Source organism: Mobula birostris, chromosome 17, assembly GCF_030028105.1.
Source record: "Mobula birostris isolate sMobBir1 chromosome 17, sMobBir1.hap1, whole genome shotgun sequence".
NCBI classification, from domain to species: domain Eukaryota; kingdom Metazoa; phylum Chordata; class Chondrichthyes; order Myliobatiformes; family Myliobatidae; genus Mobula; species Mobula birostris.
This window is the reverse complement of record NC_092386.1, coordinates 5,791,643-5,808,766: the sequence shown is the minus strand read 5'-3', so window position 1 is coordinate 5,808,766 and position 17,124 is coordinate 5,791,643. Positions and strand designations below refer to the sequence as shown.

The window sequence follows — 17,124 nt, the reverse complement described above, 5'->3', positions numbered from 1 at the left end:
CAGTAGAGGAGGCCGTGGATAGACATGTCAGAATGGGAATGGGATGTGGAATTAAAATGTGTGGCCACTGGGAGATCCTGCTTTCTCTGGCGGACAGAGTGTAGATGTTCAGCAAAGCGGTCTCCCAGTCTGCGTCGGGTCTCGCCAATATATAAAAGGCCACATCGGGAGCACCGGACGCAGTATATCACCCCAGTCGACTCACAGGTGAAGTGTTGCCTCACCTGGAAGGACTGTTTGGGGCCCTGAATGGTGGTAAGGGAGGAAGTGTAAGGGCATATGTAGCACTTGTTCTGCTTACACGGATAGGTGCCAGGAGGGAGATCAGTGGGGAGGGATGGGGGGGACGAATAGACAAGGGAGTCGCGTAGGGAGTGATCCCTGCGGAATGCAGAGAGAGGGGGGGAGGGAAAGATGTGCTTAGTGGTGGGATCCCGTTGGAGGTGGCGGAAGTTACGGAGAATAATATTGACGCAGGGTCTCGGCCTGAAACGTCGACTGCACCTCTTCCTAGAGATGCTACCTGGCCTGCTGCGTTCACCAGCAACTTTTATGTGTGTTGCTTGAATTTCCAGCATCTGCAGAATTCCTGTTGTTTGCGTGAAGTAAAATTGCAGGACTGTGTTTTGTTTTTAAGTTCTAACCATCCAATAAATTCAATGGATTCCAGTCAATTGGGACACATCGGGACCAGCACATTTTGACCCAATTATGCAGCTACCCCAATGAGCTGATATTTCATGGAAATAGTTAAAAAGATATAAAAAAACTGAGCTATAAATTAAGTATTTAAACAAAATTACCGAGCAAATTAGAACATGATCAAAAATACTACTGTAGTATAAAACTGCATTAGTTCCTAATATTTATCGATGGAGGAATTTATCTGCAGTGCGTTCTTTTGACTGTAAATAAGACCATAGGATATAGGAGCAAAAAAAGGCCATTTGGCCCATTGAGTCTACTCTGCCATTTCATCATGGCTGATCCAATTTTTCTCTCAACACCAATCTCCTGCCGTATAGGTTTTAATAGATACATTTAATGTCAGAGAAACGTATACAATATACATCCTGAAAATTTTCTTCTTCGCAAAAATCCACGAAAACAGAGTGCTCCAAAGAATGAATGACAGTTAAATGTTAGAACCCCAAAGCACCCCCCAGCTCCCTCCTCCCACACATAAGCAGCAGCAAAGCAACAAGCACCCCTCCCCCACCAGCAAAAAGCATCAGCACCCTGCACTGAGCACCCAAGCATGCAGCAAAGCATCAGTAAATACACAGACTTGCAGAACCCCAAAGACTACTCATTCACCCGGTATTCGACATACCACTCTCCTTAATAAGGGGAAAAGTGGTGCCCCTGTTTCACAGCAAGAGGGGAGACATAACAAAACAACTCGCTGATTTATGGTGTTAAAAGTCTGTTGCGTCAGGCCGGCTGGTGGTGCAATGTCATCGGCGCCAGATCCGGGAGCGGTGGTTCCCGGGTTCGAAACCAGTCGGGTCCACTCCCGAGTACACTTTCCATCCGTGCCGGGTTGAGTGTCGAGATTGCAACTCGACCTCATAAAATAAAGGGAAAATTACTACGAAAATATTTGTGTGAGGAGTGGCGTGCCACACAGTCTCTCTCGCTCCGTGCCTTGTAAAAGCCATGAAAAAGACATCATCACAGACGCACACACACACACGCAGACGCACACACACAGACTCGCACGCACGCAGGCACACGCCAAAAAAAAATCTGTTGCGTCGCTTTTTCTAAGCTCTGTGCCCAAAGAACTCGGGTCTCTGTGCGCACAGCCAGCAGCCAGCTCGCTGCTTACAATCTTCTGTCTCCCATGATGCATCAGGCCGTAGCGGCACTGGCCTTGAATCTGCCTGCTTTCAGAGAAACGAAAATCCGGCACCCTGAAGGCTACTAGTCTTCCAGGCTACGTCCTTGGCATATTGAAAAGTGGCCAGTCGTGAGGCCCAAAAAGCAAGTCCCATTTCCGCAAAGAACCAAAGTCAGCGTGTAACTCGAGGTCAGGGTCTTCAAAAGAACCTTGAAAAGGAAAAAGAAGAGGTATCAAAGATATCATCTAAAAAAGGTATCATCTTGTATCCCCTCATGCCCTGACCAATCAAGAATCTATCAACTTCTTTAATATCCATAAAAACTTCGTCCCCACAGCTGCCTGTGGCAAAGAATTCCACAGATTCACCACTCTCTGGCTAAAGAAATTCCTCCTCATCTCCGTTCTAAAAGGACGCCCCTCTGTTCTGAGATTGTGTCCTCTGATCTTAGATTCTCCCATCATAGGAAACATCCTTTCCACGTCCACTCTATCAAGACCTTTCACCATTCCATAGGTTTCAATGAGGTCACCCCTCATTCTTACGAATTCCAGTGAATACGGGCCCAGAGCCATCAAACACTTTTCATATGACAAGGCATTCTTTCCTGGAATCATTTGCGTGAACCTCCTTTGAATCCTCTCCAGTTTCAGCACATCCTTTCTAAGGTAAGGGGCTCAAAACTGCTCACAGTACTCCATGTGAGACCTCAACAGTGCTTTATAAAGTCTCAACATTACTACCTTGCTTTTATATTCTAGTCCTCTTAAAATGAAAGCTAACATCACATTTGTCTTCCTCACCACAGACCCAGCCTGCAAACTAACCTTTGGGGAATCCTGCACGAGGACTCACAAGTCTCCTTGCACAGTAGGTTTTTTTGTATTTTCTCTTCATTTTGAAAATAGTGAACCCTTTCGTTTCTTTTACATAGGTGCATGATCATACACTTTCCGGCTATATTCCATCTGCCATTTCATTGCCCATTCTCTTAATTTGCCTCAGCCCTTCTGTAGTGTCTCTATTTCCTCAAAACTACCTGCCCCTCCACCTATCTTCATATTGTCTGCAAACTTTGAAACAGAGCCATCAATTCCATCATCCAAATCTTTGACATGTAATGTAAAAAGAATCAGTCCCAACACAGACCCCTGTGAAACACCACTTGTCACTGGCAGCTTGCCAGAAGAGGCTCCCTCCACTCCATTCTTTGCCTCTTGCCACTCAGCCACTGCTTTATCCATGCTGGAATCTTTCTTGTAATACCATGGGCTCATAGCTTGTTAAGCAGCCTCATGTGTGGCAACTTGTCAAAAGCCTTCTGAAAATCCAAGTACAGAACATCAACTGATTTTTCTTTGTCTATCCTGCTTGTTATTTCTTCAAAGAATTCCATCATATTTGTAATGTAAGATTTTCCCTTGAGGAAACCATGCTGACTATGGCCTATTTTATCATGTGCTGTCTAGTACCCCGAGATCTCATCCTTAAATATCAACTCCAACTTCTTTCCAACCACTGAGTTCACATTAACAGACCTATAGTTTCCTTTCTTCTGCCTCTCTCCCTTCTTGAAGAGTAACATTTGCAATGTTCCAGTCCTCTGGAACCGTTCCAGAATCTAGTGATACAGCCAGATAGGTAGAAAAAGTGAGGATGTCCTGAAAAAAGAATACAGTGAGTTAGGAAGGAAGCTGATAAGCAGGACCTCAAAGCTAGTAATCTCAGGATTGCTGCCTGTGCCACGCAACGGAACAGATAGGAATAGAAAGAGGTGGCAGATAAATGCGTGGCTGAAGAATTGGAGCGGGGGCAGGGATTCAGATTGCTGGATAATTGGGACTTCTTCTGGGGTGGGTGGGACCTGTACAAAAGGGACGGGTTGCATGCACTTGAGTCCAAGGGGGACCAACATTCTTGTGGGCAGGTTCACTAGAGCTTTTGGGAGTGGTTTAACCTAAAATGGCAAGGGGATGTGGACCAATATGATAGAGCTGAGGATGAGCCAGCAGGTTTACAAATAGGTGATGGATGTAATATGAATGTAAGGAAGGACAAGCCAATGATTAGGTACAAACACAGACAGAAAAAAAGAGTTAAATTGTACCACAGAGACAAATTTCAGAAGAGTGAGGAACGCAGGACTGAAGGTGCTGTATTTAGATGTATTTGGAATAAGGTGGATGAACTCATGGCACAATTAGAGACTGGTCGGTATGATGCTGTGGGCATCACTGAGTCGTGGCTGAGAAAAGGCCATTGTTGGGAGCTTAACATCAAAGGATTTACCTTGTATCGAAAGGACAGGCAGGACGGCATAGGCAGTGGTGTAGCTCTGTAGGTAAGAGATGGAATTATCTCTTTAGAAAGAGGTGCCATGGGATCAGAGAAGGTTGAATCTTTGTGGGTGGAGTTAACAAACTGCAAGGGTAAAAAAACCATTATGGAAATCATATATAGGCCTCCAAATAGTTCCAGTATGTGGGGTTGAGATTGCAAAGGGAGCTGGAAAAGGCACATAGTGACACAATTGTAAAGGGGGACTTCAATTTGCAAGAGGATTGAGAATATCAGGTTGGTGACAGATTGCAAGAGAAGGTGAAGGTGTCCGTTGAATGCCTATGAGGTGGCTTTTTAAAGCAGCATCTGCTTGAACCCACTCAGGGAAAAGCTTTCTTAGATTGGGTGTTGTGTAATAACCCAGATCTTATTATGAAGCTGAATGGAAAGAAACCCTTAGGAGGCAATGATCATAATATGCTTGAGTTCATATTGCGATTTAAAATAGAGAAGCACAAGTCAGAATCAGTATCACAATGGAATAAAGGAAATTACAGAGACATGAAAGAGGAGCTTGCCCAGGTGGATTGGAAGAAATACTGGTAGGGATGGCAGCAGAGCAGATCTGGCTGAAGTTTCTAGGAATAATTCACAAGGCACATGATAGATATGTCCCATAGATGAAGAAGTTCTCAAATAGGTACCTTGGCTGACAAAGGAAGTTAAGGACTGCATAAAAGCCAAGGAAAGGGCATATAAGGGAGCAAAATTGATTGGGAAGTTGGATGATTGGGAAGCTTTTAAAATCCACCAAAAGGCAACCAAAGAAGCTATAAGACGGGAAAAGATTAAATACAAGGGTAAACTAATATAAAACAGGATTCCAAAAGTTTTTTCAGTTATATAAAGAGTAAAAGAGAGGTGAGAGTTGATATTGGACCCGAGGAAAATGATGCTGGTGAGGTAGTAATGGGGGACAAAGCAATGACAGATGAATTTAATAGGTAATTTGCATTTTTCTTCACTGTGGAAGATACCAGCAGTGCGCCAGAGGTCTGTTAGAGTCAGAGAGCAGGAGTAAGTGTCAATGCTATTACAAAGGAAAAATGCTAGGTAAACTCAAAGGTCCTTAGGTAGATAAGTCATCTTGACCAGATGGACTACATCTCAGAGTCCTGAGAGAGATTGCTGAAGAGATAACGGATGTATTCACTATACTCTTTCAAGAATCACTTGATTCTGGCATGCTTCCAGAGGATTGGAAGATTGCAAATTTCACTCCTCTCTTTAAGAAGTGAGGAAAGCAAAAGAAAGGAAATTATGAGCCATTTAGCCCAACCTCAGTGGTTGGGAAAGTGTTGGAGTCTATTATTAAGGATGAGGTTTCAGGATACTTGGAAACTAATGATAAAATAAGTCAAAGTCAGCATGGTTTCTGTAAAAGGAAATCTTGCTTGATAAATTTGTTAGAATTCTTTGAAGAAGTAACAAGCATGGTGGACAAAGGAGAGGCAGTGAATGTTCTTTACTTGGAATTTCAGAAGGCATTTAATAAGGTGCCACACATGAAGCTGCTTAACAATATAAAGTCCTATGGCATTACAGGAAAGATACTGGCAAGGATAGGGGAATGGCTGACAGGCAGGAGGCAGTGAGTAGGAATAAAGAGTCTTTATCTGGTTGGCTGCCAGTGACTAGTGGTTTGCTTGGGGGGTCAGTATTGGGACCACTACTTTTCACATTGTTTGTCAGTGATTTGGATAATGGAATTTATGGCTTTGTGTCAAAGTTTGCAGATGACACAAAGATAGGTAGGGGGTAGGCAGTGTTGAGGAAGCAATGAGATTGCAGCAGGACTTAGACATATTGGAAGAATGGGCAAAAAAGTGGCAGGTGGATACAGTGTTGGGAAATCTATGATAATGCATTTTGGTAAAAGGAACAATAGTGCGGACTAATATCTAAATGGGCAGAAGGTTCAAACATCAGAGGTGCAGAGGGACTTAGGAGTCCTCATGAAAGACTCCCAGGAAGTTCATTTACAGGTTGAGTCTGTGGTAAAGAAAGAAAATACGATGTTGGCATTTATCTCAAGGGGAATAGAATATAAAAACAAGGAGATAATGCTGAGCCTTTATAAGACACTAGTCAGGCTGCACTTGGAGTATTGTCAACAGTTTTAACTACCATATCTCAGAATGGATGTGTTGTCATTGGAGAGAGTCCAGAGGAGGTTCACGAGGATGATTCTGGGATTGAAGGGGTTAACATATGAGGATCGTTTGGCAGCTTTGGGCCTGTTCTCACTGGAATTTAGAAAAATGTGTGGGGATCTCATTGAAACCTACCGAATGTTGAAAGGACTAGATAAGATGGATGTGAAGAGGATACTTCCAGTGGTGGGAGTATCTGGAACTAGATGGCACAGCCTCAAAATTGAGGGAGGCGACCTTTTGTAACAGAGTTAAGGAGGAATTTTATTAGCCAGAGCGTAGGGAATCTGTTGAAAGCTCTGCCTTTGTGGTGGAGGCCAAGTCTATGGGTATGTTTAAGGCAGAAGTTGATCCTTTTGATTCTTAACTTTATCAGAGCTCTTACCAACATCTGCCACTAACAACCTCTCTACTAACTGTTCTGGCACTCTGGTTCCCATCCCCCTGCAACCTTAGTTTAAACCCCTCCGTGCAGCATTAACAAACCTTCCCACTAGGGCATTAGTCCCCCTCAAGTTCAGGTGCAAACCATCCCTTCTGTACCGGTCCCAACTTCCCTGGAAGAGAGCTCAATGATCCAAAAATATTATGCTCTCCCTCCTACACCAACTCCTTAGCCACATATTAAACTGTATAATCTTCCTAGTTCTGGCCTTACTAGGTACATGGGTAGCAATCCTGAGATAACAACCCTGGAGGTCCTGCCCTTTAACTTAGCACATAAATCCCAGAACTCCCTATGCAGAACCTCCTCACTTATCCTACCCATGCCATTGGTACCTACGTGGACCACGACTTCTGGCCATTCACCCTCCCACTTAAGAATGCTGAAGACTTGATCGGAAACACCCCGGACTCTGGCACCCAGGAGGCAACGTACCATCGGGGAATTTTGTTCTCGTTTACTGAGCATCCTGTCCATGCCCCTAATTATCGAATCCCCTGCCACAGCTTGTCTCTTCTTCCCCCACTTCCCTTCTGAGTCACAGAGGCAGACTCAGTGCCAGAGACCCAACCACTGTGATTTTTCTCTGTTAGTTCATCATGCCCCCGCCCCCCCGACAGTATCCAAAGTGATATACCTGTTGTTGAGGGGGATGGCCACAGTGGTACTCTGCACTGGTTCTTTAACCCCTTCCCCTTCCTGACTGTCACCCAGTTTCCTATGTCCTGTACCTTGGGTGTAACTACCTCTCAGTATGTCCTACCTATCATCCCATTAGTTTCCCAAATAATCTGGAGTTCATCTAGTTCCAGCTCCAACTCTTTAACGGCGTTTGTTGGAAGCTGCAGCCGGATGCACTTCTTGCAGTTGTAGTCGTCAGGGACTCTGGGAGTCTCCCTGCCTTCCCACATACCACAAGAGAAGCATTCCCTTATTCTGCCTGTCCTGCTGTCCTGGCTGAGCAGACATAAAGAAGAGATCGATAAAACTTGAGCTTTTCTTTCCTTTACTTTCTCTGAGTGAAGCTTCTCTTCTCTGAAGCCTGGAAGAGCTAAGGCCTCAAGATCACTACTCTGACTATGTCTACTCAGTCGACGGCCACTGAATAGGTGAATTGCAGGAGTAATTTCAAGAAAATAGTAGGTCAGATTTTGCTGAGTGCTTTGAAGATGAAGAATAGCTGAAGAAACTAGCCTATTTAACAGATATTTTTCATCATATGAACCAGTTGAACAAGTCTCTACAACGCCCTTGACCTTGCCTTTCTTTAATTTGCTTTTGCTACTCAATCCCAAATGTCGATTGGTCACTGGTCAAAGCTCTTTTTCACTACTGCAACACGTTGCCTCCTTTTATCCTCAGGTTGTGAACCTGGTTGAAGTCCCCTCCTTTCAAGACTTCTGATATCCAGATTGGCTACTGGTCAAAGCTCTTTTTCACTGTACTAACCCACTGCTACCTTTCATCTTTGGACAGTGGACCTAATTGAAGACCCCTCCTCTCTTGATTCTTAATAGTCAAGAATCTAGTTTCTTGATTGATCAGGGCATGAAGGGATACTGGGAGAAATCAGGAGATTGGGATTGAGAGGAAAATTGGATTGGCTATGATGAAATGGCAGAGCAGATGTGAAGGGTCAAGTGGCGGAAATCTGCATCTATATCTCATGTCTCTCAAAAGTTCTGTTATCTAAGTTGGCCACTGGTCAAAGCTCTTTTTCCACTGTATATCAACATGTTAGGCAGCTACATCAAATCTGGAAAATACATTCATAGCTAATAAAGTAATTTTTGAAATACAGTTACTTCAGCTAGCAGATAAACACAGTTATTAAGAATGTAGGGAAGTGATTGAAGGTTCAATATCTGTAAGGAGTTTGTACATTCTCATCATGACCATGTGGGTTTCCTCCAGGTGCTCTGGTTTCCTCCCACCCTTCCATGACCATGATTATTCTTGGCAGATTTTTTCACAGAAGTGGGTTGCCATTACCTTTTTCTGGGCAATGCCTTTACAAGATGGGTGACCCCAGCCATTATGAATTACTCTTCAGAGATTGTCTGTCTGGCATCAGCGGTCGCATAGCCAGGACTTGTGATGTGCACCAGCTGCTCATATGACCATCCATCACCTGCTCCCATAGCTTCACATGACCCTGATTGGGGGGGGCGGGGAGGGCTAAGCAGGTGCTACACCTTGCCCAAGGGTGATCTGCAGGCCAGTGGAGGGAAGGAGCACCTTCTTTGGTAAAGATCTATCTCCACCTTGCCACCCCGCTCGAAGGGTAATAATTTTCATTGATCCTGATGGTGTGGGACCTCAGATATCTGTACCTCCTCCCCAATGAGGAGAGGAGGACATGGCCTGAATGGTGGGGGCCTATGATAAATGATGTTTCTTTCTTGTGGCAACTTTCCTTGTTTATGTGCTCAATGGTGGGGAGGTCTTTACCTGTAACAGACTGGGGGTTGGCCCTTCAATTTCAAGCTATTATTTGTCAGGCTATATCATGGAATGCTGACAAAAAAAAAATGCAGTAGTTTATTTATTTCATTTGTGCTGAGGTTGTATGTCATTAGTTTCTACTGTAAACAATTATAATTTCCATATGCATACTGTCGTCTGTTAGTGGTGATAACAATGAAAATCTGTGTTGTGTAAACTGACTTTCATGATCTCATGGGCTCGGTGTGTCACCAATTTTCAGAAAATTGGAAAACTGGGCTAGCCAATGAAATATGGTGCATTCAACTCAAAAATAAGAAGTTGAGCCAAGCAGTATTTGTGGCGGCAACCTCCAACCTTGTCGTGGTTTGGAGGCTTGCGTGCCTCAATGACCCAGAAAGCGATGTTGGCTGGCCTCCTACCTCCTCTCACCTCCCGTTGTGTCCCCTCCTTTTTCCCCCTCTCCCATAGTCCTCTCTCTTCTCCTATCAGATTTCATCTATTCCAACCTTTTACATTTCCCAACCCACACGGCTTCACCCGTCACCTTCCAGTTTGTCCTCTTTCCCCTCCCACCACCTTCTTATTCTGGCACCTTTTTCCTTTCTTTCTAGCCCTTGGTCCGAAACGTTGACTGTTTATGTACTTCCATAGATCCTGCCTGACTTGCTGAGTTCCTCCATATTGTGTGTGTCACTTTGGAGTCAGGACTTTGTGCTTTGGCTCTTGGTCGCACTTGCCAAACAGATCAAAGGGTAGAGGCCAGGAAAATGCCAGACTAAAGGTTAGGGTTCAGCTCAGGCCTAACCGGCCAAACACTGTAATGGAAACAGCAGTGAAGCATCCTTCTACATCTGAGTGTGACGGCGTTCCCGATTTTCCACCTCCTTCTACGTCTGACTGTGACGGCGTTCCCGATTCCCCACCTCCTTCTATGTCTGAGTGCGACGGCGTTCCCAATTCCCCACCTCCTTCTACGTCTGAGTGCGACGGCGTTCCCGATTCCCCACCTCCTTCTACATCTGAGTGCGACGGCGTTCCCAATTCCCCACCTCCTTCTACGTCTGAGTGCGACGGCGTTCCCAATTCCCCACCTCCTTCTACATCTGAGTGCAACGGCGTTCCCAATTCCCCACCTCCTTCTACGTCTGAGTGTGACGGCGTTCCCGATTCCCCACCTCCTTCTACGTCTGACTGTGACAGGATTCCCGATTCTCCACCTCCTTCTACACCTGAGTGTGATGGTATTCCCGATTCTCCACCCAGGACTTGCATGGCTGACAGTAGTGAAAACCAAGACGAAGCTACTGACATGATGAAGGAAGCACTAGCACCACCAGAGGTGTAGGACCTTCATTGCTGCCCTAAACATCAGCAGCATAATGGGCAGTAAGTGTAATGTATGGATCTATTTCTTTTAGAGCAATGACCACCCTTCCTGCTTAGCACTACATATTGACCTGTTGTCTGTGCCCGTGCATTGTTCTCTCTCTCTCTTTCTCTCCCTCTCTGCAATGTGAATGCACCAGTTAAAGCCATCTCCCACGTACATGCTTCTATTTAATTGATATGTAGTTGTGCACCGACACAACATATTGGCAACGAGTACAAACATGAATGTCAGAAAATATCAGAAACTGCACGGGATGAAACAATGAGAGTTAAGCCGCACGAGATGGTCGTCGCGGGCACTAACAAACGCATGAGCACTGTTCAAAGTAACAGTGAAAGGCAAACTGAATTTAAAGTGAAAATAACGTGGCGATGGCTTCAGTCAGGAAAGTTGATGAATTTGATAGTGCTAATGAAGGCAGAGAGTTGTAAATCGCGAGAGTTGAACTGTACTGGAAGAGGAAAAGAAAACCCCTACATTTCTTAGCTTACTGGGCCCAAAAACGTACAGTCTCTTATGCAACTTAGGTACCCCTGCAAAGCCAGCAAGCAATTTCAATGAAATTGTTACAATTTTACACTTGAGCCCTAAACCACTGGTAATAGCTGGGAGATGTAGATTTCACAGAAGGAACCAGTCAAAAGATGAAAGCACTTCTGAATATATTTACAGAACTGTGCAAAGTTTCCCAGTACTGTGACTTTAGAGATGGACTTTCTGATGTATGATAGACTTGTATGTAACATGCATAGTCAAAGCACTCAAAAGAGGTTACTATCTGAAAAAGATCTAACCATAGAACAGGTATTGACCCTTGCAATATCATTAGAGACTGCAGCAAAGGATGCAGCAGAACTACAGAAAAAGACATTAGAATGAGAAATGCACAAAATATCCCTGAATGCTGTAAAAAGCCAAAACTATTATCAATGTGGCCAATCCTCCCATGACGCAAATGAATGTTGGTTCAAAGAAAAAAGTCTGTAGAAAGTGTCACAGATAAGGTCACATAGATTGTGCAAGGCAGACAAAAGGCACAACCAAGAGAAATATTCAAACACAAAACTAAGCAAATCCATATAGTTACCGAATATAAAACAGAATTAGACAACATAAAGTTTCACAAAGATCATGCCTAGAACTGCATAGTATAACTGAAGCAGATTACAAAACAATCTGGATCACAATAGACGTGTTTGATGTAAAACTGAAAATGGAGCTGGATACAGTGTCAGCTTTATCCATAATTCCAGAGGCTGACTACAACAGACTGTTTTATAAGATACCATTAGAGAAGACCTCAGTGATGCTAAAAACCTACACAGCCAAAAAAAGTGTCTCCTAAAGGCAAACTGAAAGTAAATTTGATGTACTGAGGTCAAACACAACGGTTAGAGCTTTATGTATTGTAAAGTGGAGGGCCAGCACTTTTCGGACGTGAATGATTGAGAAGAATCCAACTAGACTGGCATTCAATCAAAGCCTCAGTATGACATCAACAGGCAATGGCAGCCCAATTGGTAGCACTAACCAGAAACTGGCACAGCTGCTCAATGCTAATGAGAAGGTGTTTGAGAAGGGGATTGGCAAACTCAAAGGCATGAAGGCCAGAATTGAATTGGATGCAACAGCAACACCAAGATTCCATAAAGCACATCCAATGCCTTACGCATTATGTCCGAAAGGTGATGCAGAACTGCAGAGCTTGGAGGCATCTAGGATTCTCTCCAAGGTTGATTGGAGTGATTGGGCCATGCCTATTGTCCTGGTGACCAAGAAAGGGAAGGCCGGGGCTGTTTGTGTATGTGGGAGAGTTCAAGGTGAGCATCAAGCCAATGCTACGCACTATGCAGTATCCCCTGCCACAAGTAGAAAACATTTTTGCATCTTTGGCAGGCAGGGGGAGGTTTTCAAAGATTGACTTGTCACAAGCTGATCTGTAAATGGAGATTGAGGAGTCAAGCAGGAAATTACTCACAATCAACACTCACAAGGGACTGTTCCAGCATAATCGTCTCGTCTTTGGTATCACATCAACTCCAGCAATTAGGCAAAGAGCAACGGATGAAGTGCGCCAAGATATCCCAGGAAGACAATGATACCTTGATGACATCATTGTGACTGGCAAGAATGATGAAGAGCACCTCCAGAATCTTGGTGAAGTGCTAACCAGGCTGAGTGAGTGTGGTCTGCATGCAAAAAGAGAGAAATATGAGTTTTTCAAGAGTGAAATCTCATATTGTAGACGTGTCATTGACAAGCATGGCTCATGTAAGTCACAAGAGAAGACTGAAGCAGTGCTACAGGCACCCAAACTGGAAAATGTGTCACAACTCAGATCATACTTGGGCCTTGTAAAGTACTACCTCTGGTTTCTCCCAAACATTGCTACAGTGCTACACCATTGATCATACTGTTACAGACAGCAGCAAAGGGGAATGGTCAGAAAGATGTGAAAAAGCATTCAAGGAAACAAAGAGACTCATAACATCTGATGAACTGCTCACCCATTATGACCCATCGCTGCCCATCAGACTGGTGTGTGATGCATTGGAGCCGTTTTTTCACACATTATGGAAGATGGATCTGAACACCCAATTGCATTTGCTTTAAGAGCACTGACAAGCACAGAACTGCACAGATTGATCGAGAGGCCCATGGTCTAGTATGGGGAATAAAGAAGTTCCATCACTACCTCTACAGACAAAAGGTTATGCAAATGATAGATCACCAGCCCCTTGTGTTCATTTTCAAACCCAGGCAGGGAATTCCAGTGCTGACTGCTACCCTGTTACAATGCTGGGCACTATTCCCAACAGCCCACACTTATGACATAGAGCTCAAGGGTACCAAACAACACAACAATGCAGATGGCTTGTCACTTCTTCCAGTATTGGCAATTGAAGAAGAAAAGTCTTCATACTGCGACCCAGCAGAGGTGTTCCACACCACATCGGTGGACCAGTTGCTGGTATCAAATTCCGACATACAACTGGAAACAAGGAATGACCAACATTGTCAAAAGTCTCTGAAATCACCATGCAAGGATGGCCAGCTCATGGTTATACTATGTTTCCAGAGTTCTCAGCAAGACGAGACCAACTATCGGTATGTCAAAGAACACTGATGTGTAGATCTCATGTTGCAGTTCTCTCTAAACTGCACAGCAGAGTTTTAGAAAATCCGCATGAAGGACATCTGGGTACAGTCAAGATGAAGAGTCTCACCCAGAGCTACATGTGGTGGCCAGGAATAGATAAACAGATTGAAGACTTGGCCAAAAGCTGTTTGGGATGCCAAAAAGTTTCAAATGCACTCCGACAGAGACCGTTGCACCTGTGGGATTGGCCGTCGTCACCACGACAAAGAGAACATAGTGACTTTTCTGGGCCATTCATGGACTCCATGTTTCTGATTGCTGTGGATGCTCATTCGAAATGGCAGGAGTCTATACCAATGAAGTCAACCACCGCAGCAAAGACTGTCTCCACTCTGAGGCCTATCTTCACCAGAAATGGCTTACCAGGACAAATTTTGAGTGACAACGGACCACAATACACGTCAGAAGAATTCTGACTGTTCATGAAGAAAAATGGCATCAGACATTTGATGTCAGCTGGAAGGTTTATCCAAACCTTTAAGAAGTCCATTGAAGTGATGGACAGGAAGGACATTTTTCTGCAGCACAAGGTGGACAACTTCCTTTTTGTGTATCGGAACTCTGTTCATGCGACAACAAATCAAACACCAGTAATGCTGTTCATGAGCAGGAATCTGACATCTCCTGAAACCAGATCTACTGAGGGAAGTGTAGAGTAAACATTTCAGCCAGATGCCAAATGAAGCAGCATGGAGCTTCGAGACTGGACAGGGAGTCTTAGCCCATGATTACTGAGAAGACAAGTGGGCACCCGGTAGGATAGCTACAAGAACTGGACTGATGTACATAGTGGATAATGGAGATCAAATATGGAGATGTCGTGTGGACCAGATACTAGATACTCAAAGAACACACCCAAGTTAGCTGTATCCAACAGAAGAGATATATTAGAGTCACCAGGCTTACCTCTCAGTAATGACGTCACTGACAGCAACGTGACACCAGAAACCAAGAACGTTTTCTTAGACAAGATACCTACCAAGCCTGATGCCTCTCCGCAGGTCCAGAGGCACCATCCGGAAAGAAACAGAGCTTCACCCAAAAGACTGAATCTTCAGAACTGTGAGGTTGTTATGGACTGTTATTGTGAAAGCATGGCTATTTGGAATATGGGATTATGAAAGGGAAATTGAATGTTTTGCGCATATACATTTTATCTGCATTAATCTAAAGGGTGAGGAAATGTGTATGGATCTATTTCTTTTAGAGCAGTGACCCTGACCACCGCCTTAGCATTGTGTATTGATCTGTCAAACGGAGAGTGGAAAGATTGCCTTGCATACCAACCATGCAGACCTAGTCATTACACAGTGCACTGAGGTAGAACAAGGTAAAAAATGAACAGAATGCAAATAACGTGTAACAGCTAGAGAACGTGCATTGCAGTTAGACAGTAAGGTGCAAGATCATAATGAAGTAGGCTTCAACTTAGAATAGTATCATTCTATTTTTCAGCACCCACTCTACGAATACTACTTCTTTAATTATGAAGCGACAGTGAAGCAAGTGCACCTTTGTCTGTAGTGAAGCAGTCGGCGTATCGTTTAACATTGCCAGCTGTAAGAACGGGAATTTCCGCACAGCACGGTGACACTTGTGGATTTCCTGTACATTCTATAACTTCAGAACATTAAACTAATTCGAAGAAAGAATGAAGTCTGAGAATACAGGTCTAGTTCAAGTTTACTTTAAGTGAGGCACACGCATCTCATGTGACAGTGTGATGATGTATTTTTACATATAACCTGTAATTATTTAAACAAAAAAGAAAGCTTAATCAAATAATATATATACACAAGATTACTCAAATAGTAAGTATTAAAATATTAAATATGCATCACTGCCCCCAGCACATCCTCATTGGTCGTTGATACAGACAACGCATTTCACTGTACATTTCGATGTACGTGTGACAAATGAAGGTCATCTTTTATGTTTAACTTTATTGTAATTATGCAGCTGAGACAGGAACAAAAGATATACAGTACTGTGCAAAACTATTGGGCACGTATATATAGCTATGGTTGCTTAAGACATTTGCACAGTACTGTAATAATTTTATGTATTGCACTGTACTGCTGCCACACAAAAAAAACAAATTTCATGACATATGTGAGTGGTGATAAACCTGATTCTGATATGAAACTCTGTTGTGAACTGAGAGTGGGAAGGGGGCAGGGAGAGGGGAATCATGGTTGGGAAAAGGGGAAAGGAGGGGTAGGAGTGGGAAGCACCAGAGAGACATTCTGTAATGATCAATAAACCAATTGTCTGGAATCAAATGACCTTGCCTGGTGTCTCAGGGCTGGGTGTGTCTGCACCCGCGCCACGTCCCACCCCTGGCATTACTTCTCTGCCACCTGCCCACACCCGACCCACTTGCCTCTACCTTCACCATTTACAGTACTATGTAAAAGTTTTAGGCACATATTTTATTAACTAGTTTGGCTAAGACTTGATTTCACAATTATCTCTCAATCTGGAGCAGGGAGTAAGTTTGTAAATCTGATGGGAGCAAAGGATGTTGGGAATGGTGCAGGTGGTGGCAACCACTCTCAGTACATGTGTGCCCAAGACTTTTGCATAGTGCTATAAACAGGAAAATTTCACAGAAAGACTTGCAAAGATATCGAGGATGCAAATATGAAGGTTGAAGGAGTTGCTGGGGAGAGGAGGGTAGAGAATTATTGTCGAAGGCCCAGTATCTGGGTCACATTGCAAAGGCAACGGCTTTAACTTTCAATTAAGTTTAAGTGGATGTGACTGCACTCCCAGTGAAAATTAACACTCTAAGAAAACATTTGGTGATCCACATTGAGATATTATTTTATCTTATTATCTTTTTATTTTGAGGCACAGTGCGGAGTAGGGCCCTTCAAGCTATGCTGTCCCAACAACCCCGATTGAATGCTAAGCCAATCACGGGACACAGGACAATTGACAGTGACCAATTAACCTATCTGGTACATCTTTGGATGGTGTGAGGAAACAGGAGCGCCCAGGGAATAGACACATGTGCCACACGGAAGAAGCAGAGACTCCTTAGAGGCTGCAGGGATTGAACTCCAAACGCCTGAGCTGTAATAGCTTCACACTAACCGCTACTCTGCCATGGTGCCCCCATTACGCATAATGGTTTCCAGCTGCGTAGCGTTTAAACTCATATCCAATTATCAAGATTGGGAAAGATAAAAAGTTGGATATTGAAATTCAGAACTAACTTAGCTCTGCATTTCCTCACTTGGTATAAATATCAAAAGATTTGCCTTTAAATTTGTGTAAATGTAGACCCAGGCAAGAGGTTACTCAGGCTGAGAATGGGTAATCTACTACATCATTACCTA

At 43.8% G+C, this 17,124-nt stretch overlaps 1 long non-coding RNA gene across 7 annotated transcripts in view; it reads left to right on the top strand.

Moving 5' to 3' along the window:
* The first annotated feature begins 454 nt into the window (after positions 1-454).
* Positions 455-17,124, top strand: part of LOC140211488 (uncharacterized) — a 31,609-nt gene continuing 14,939 nt past the window's right edge. For 5 of the 7 annotated variants that reach the window (XR_011889483.1, XR_011889485.1, XR_011889486.1 and 2 more), the window contains exons 1-2: positions 455-2,512; positions 2,653-2,714. This is a non-coding gene — a long non-coding RNA (uncharacterized lncRNA). Of the gene's footprint in view, positions 2,513-2,652; positions 2,715-10,493; positions 10,617-15,235; positions 15,575-17,124 lie in introns of those variants that run through there. The other 2 variants (XR_011889482.1, XR_011889487.1) reach the window with 2 other exon arrangements.